Here is a 5,039-nt window from a genome sequence, read left to right on the forward strand (position 1 = left end):
CCAATATACCACGATGCTTATACAATTTCATTGCGACACATGTTGGTAAATTTCAAGATGAGTGATGATCGGTGAACATTGATATCCTTTTATGGGCCAGTGCTCGATGATATTTACTGGAGGCATGAGGTCGTGAGGTGCCGGTCCATCCTATGTTCCATCAGTCCCATGTAGACCATCACCGGGTGTTACACATGATCTGACAGTAACACTGGAACATTTTGATGACATTTAATTCCTTCCAGTGATCCTGAAGGCTCAAATACTCACGGGGAGAAATACAGATGTTTCAGAGGTACCAAGAGGGGAAGGTCTGCCCTCCAGGGCAAGATACAGGCCGTATTTCTACCCTGGGTCAACACTTCCGCTTGTACAGGGGCACGTCCTGGCTGCCTGTACCACACTTTCTGTCCGGATGTATGCAGCTGCATAATAATATCAGGCACCAAAGGAGGTGTCCTGATCTGCCACAGGGACATGATGGGAGTCCCTTTAGCATTGAAAATCAGAGTGTTGACCACAACATCAGTAGGTCATGTACCTATTACTGGAAGGACTACTGAGCCTCCCACCTCCAACAATCTCCTCCAAGGTGCAAGTAGGCCACACCACTTGGGTCCTACCTGCACCTTCCAAGGCCATTTTATTCTATGGGTGCCAGGATCTAAACTCTCAGGGGCAGGGAGCAGATGATTTTCATTACCAATCTGGGGTCTTACCTGATGATCAGTGCCCGTAATTTGGATCCTAAGTGGAGTGGCCCATGTTGTCTGCAACATTCTCAGGGCACTGGGTCTACCATCTCGGGTTCTTTCATTCAGGTCCCGCAAGGTTTCATACAGTCTCTTTGTCCACTCCTGCAGGGACTGGGAGTCTGTCTTCAGGGCAGCCTTAAGAATTTCATTATAACGTTCGATGAGGCCTGCCCTCGTTGGATTATATGGCAGGTGGAATAGCCATTCGATGTTATTTTCTTCTGCCCAGCATTGTGTCGTTGCACCAGTAAAATGAGTTCCTTGGTCGCTCTCGATGACTTGAGGTGTCCCATAGGCAAACATCAGTTTAGTGAGTGCCTTGATGGTATATGCCTTGTTTGCTTTCGGTACTGGATAGGCCTGCTGTAGCCCACTTGCAGTGTTGACGCAGGTCAGGGCATAGCTTGCCCCCTCAGACCGAGGAAGGGGCCCAATGTAATCGACCTGCCATCACTGGAGAGGATTGTGTCCTCTAGCAAGATAGTCTGTTGTTTTGGGCAACGGTCTCGGTCTCATCTTGGAGCAAGCATCGCAATCCCGGCATGCCTGGACGATGTCCGGTAGCTGTATGGGCAGTCCCCATGCTTTAGCAGCTGCCCACATTGTCTTTTGTCCTGCATGCTGTAGCTTCTGATGTAACCAACGGCAATGTTCTCAGATGGTGAATTCTCAATGCATCGAACTCGGGCCAGTGTGTCAGCTTCATCGTTTCCCGGTGACTGTAGGGGCTGATGACCAGAAACATGGTAGACACGTACAGTCCTGTGTTTGACTATTATTCCATATGTCTAACCACATATCCTTGCCCCAGATCGGCCGGGCATGGATAGTCCATTCTTGGGTGGCCCACTCTGCAATCCACAAAGTGAGCCCTCGGTACACAGCCCAGCTATCTGTACAGATGTTCAGGATATCATCACCGGATTCCTTAGTTATAACCATCCACACAGCTCGCAGTTCTGCCCATTGGCTGCTCTGGCCATCCCCCTCATCAAACCAGATTGTCTCAGTAGAAGGATGGTATGCTATTGCTTTCCACTTGCTCAGATTGCCCTTGCTGGATCCATCTGTGTACCAGGCATCTTCAGGGATAGAGTATTTTGCCTCCTTAATGGGACTCTTCTGTGGTGGAGCGACCAGTATTTCTTTTTGGAGCATCACTATGATATGTTACTGGGCCTAGGATCTTCTGGAGTTCTTCCTTTAATGGAGATGAAGACAGACTACTCCTTTGGCTGAGATAGGCAACCCATCATGCCACTGTTTGTGCTTGGGCCACCCTGTCTTAGGAAGGTGGGTCAGAGCTTTTACCCACCCCTGAATCGGCAGAGTGGTCTTGACTATAACTTCAGCTGTTTGAGTTATTGGCTCTACTGCCTGCAATGCCGAATAGGCAGCCAATAACTGTTTTTCAATCATACTGTATCTCTCCTCTGCTCCATGCCAAACCTGAGACCAGAAACTAATGGGGGTCCGAACAGAACTCTGGCATTGCCACAGGTCCCAACCGAAGCCATCTTGAGTGATGTGAACGTCCAACTTGGCTGGGAGGGTAGGATCAAATATATCCAATGCCTGGGCTTGTTTAACTGCCAGTTTCACCTGTTGAAAAGCATCGTCTTCTGTTTTCCCCCAGTCCAGCTGGCCCTTTTTTGTGAATCTATACAGAGGCCTTAACAACTGCGCTAGGTGAGGTATAAAAGAACGCCAATACCTAATATACCTAGAAACTCTTGCAGCTGCTTTGATGTGGTAGGGACTGGGAACGCCTGAACCTTATTTATGACAGCACTGGGTAGTACTTCGATCTTTCCTGACCAAACCAGCCCAGGAATTTTACAGACAGGCCAGGACCTTGCACCTTTTGGGGATTTATAGCCCATCCCCTCTGCTGTAAATAGGCGGTTAATGAATCCACCGCCTGTCCTTCTGCCTCCAGTGAGTCGGATATCAGCAGGAGATCATCAATGTAGTGATACAGGTTAACATTATCAGGTTTTTTTCCCAATCAGCCAGGTCACATGCCACTTCACAATATGTTTGTGAAGCACATACCCCTGTGGCACTGCCTGCCTCCCCTTGTAAATGCAAACTGATCTTGTGATTCTTCAGAAATTGGGGTACTGAAGAATGCATTTGCTAAATCTAGGACACAATGATAGGTTTTTATCTCCCTACTCAATGTGTCCATTAGGGAAGCAATATTGGGTACGGCTGCATGAATAGGCAGAGTGACCTTATTTAATTCCCTGTAATCTACTGTCATTCTCCACGTGCCATCCGACTTTCGCACTGGCCATATGGGGGAATTACATGGGCTGTGGGCAGGTCTTATAATGCCCACTTTTTCTAATTCCTGCACCGTTTTTGATATTTTGTCCTGCCCATCCGGAAGTCTATACTGTCTCACATTAGTAATCCGGTGCAGGCAAATAGGCCCATGTTTCACATGACCTCTCAATATTACTTGCACCGCCTGGATACTAATACATCTCTGTCAAAGTCTGAACTCTTCCACGGTTGTCTGGAGAGCCAAACTGCATAGAGTATCTATGCCCAAGATGTATTCCTGGACTGGGGCAATAGATACTTTATACTCCCGGGGTGGGAGATGCCCAACCCCCAGTTTTAACCATGTTTGGGTGACAGGAATAGTTTGTCCCCCAAAACCACCAATCATCACTCTGTCTCCATCAAATTTGTTTGGATCTCCGTAAATAATTGATATTTCTGCTCCAGTGTCCACTAATGCCATAACTCTCTGAATATTTTTGGGGGACCAATAAATTGTTAATTCTACATAGGGCCTCCGATCCCGTCTGGAGGCCCTCGGGGAACTAACATCCCTCATCACGCCATGAGCCGTGCTAGGACCATTTCTTTTGCTTCTGGTGGCTCAGGCATTGGGGCCCAAGACACCTGAGGCAGCTTTTTTTTCCTATTAGGAACAACAAAGTCTTCTAGGTTCCATGTTGTTGTTGGTATTCTCTCTATAATTCTTACCCTTGGTTTCTTAGGGTAGTTTTGAAATTTTTGATTGTCCTTTAGCTGTCTCCAAAGCTGGAGAAGGACATGGTTGGGCTGGCGGTTGATCTTAGCAAATTGGACCCCAGCTCGAATTAGGTCATTAAACGTTTGTTTTCGGGAAACCCTTATGGGTCCCAATCGAGGAGCTCAAGTAGCTGGCATCTTGGTTTTAGTCACCGGCAGGACCTCAGCTTCTTCTAACATCCGAATGTTGCGCCTAGTCCGCAGGCATTCTGTCTCCCCCAGATCAGCTACTATCTGAGCAGCCTGTTGAACTACGGCTTCCAAGGTCACCAGAGGATTTAATATCAAAACTATGGTCCCATATAGGTGGGAAGGGGCCTGTTGTAAAATTAAATCTCGCATGCTCACTGAGAACTTGATCATATCTGGACTATCATACGAGTCTTCACATATTGCTTCTCTCATACCTAACTCGCAAATGTAATTTTGAAGGTCCTTCATGGAGGACCATAGTCCTATGTTTAATGGAATGTCTGTTTTAATTGGCCGGACCATCCGGCATGCTGCCATTACCCAATCTATTATTGAGTGGTTTTCATTACTATACTGGACAGCAGAGTATAATCTCTGCCGGACATCAGGGTATAATGTTATGGTGGCCAGCTTTGCTATTTCTGGCCCATTTACCATGACACTTTCTGCCCCTGAATCCCATTACCTGAGCAGCCATGCAGGTACACTCTCTCGGCCTCTGCCGAAATTGCTGCACCATATCCATTAATTCAGTTGGAGTATATGGCCTAGCTATTACATGCAAATGCATTTCAGCAGGGGGCCATTGGTCAGCGGGCACCTCTGCCAATCTATCTTGTACTTTTTTTGTTTTTTTTTGAGTTATAATAGGACAGAGTTCCAGCGGGTCTGCCGTAAGTGGAACCTCTAGATCTGACTTAGAGTTTCTGCTTTCCTGTTCAACCAGGTCCACTACTTCAGAGGTATGACTATCATCTATTGAAATACTACGGACCTGACCTAGAGACTGTAATTTTTTTTTTTCCCCTGTTAATACATTAAGCTCTTGTTCCAATTTGTCAATATAAGCTTTTAATAGCTGATTTTCACTAAGTTTTCTTATCTTGTCTCAGCTTGATTTAAGGCATTTAACAGTGGCCATGCCGCTGTGGATGCAGCTAATTGCCTTTCTTTCAAAGTTAAGATATCTCTGTCTAGTCCCTGAAAGTATTCTGTCATGCATACTGGGGAAATATTCCCTAAAGTACGCAAAGGATCCCA

General features: G+C 46.6%; 1 pseudogene; it reads right to left on the reverse strand.

Annotated features, from left to right (window-relative positions):
* Positions 1–3,605: 3,605 nt before the first annotated feature.
* LOC146545700 (uncharacterized) lies at positions 3,606–4,211 on the reverse strand (annotated as a pseudogene).
* Between the last annotated feature and the right edge of the window lie 828 nt (positions 4,212–5,039).

The sequence above is a fragment of the Meleagris gallopavo genome, chromosome 1, assembly GCF_905368555.1.
Source record: "Meleagris gallopavo chromosome 1, MGAL_WU_HG_1.1, whole genome shotgun sequence".
In the NCBI taxonomy this organism is placed as follows: domain Eukaryota; kingdom Metazoa; phylum Chordata; class Aves; order Galliformes; family Phasianidae; genus Meleagris; species Meleagris gallopavo.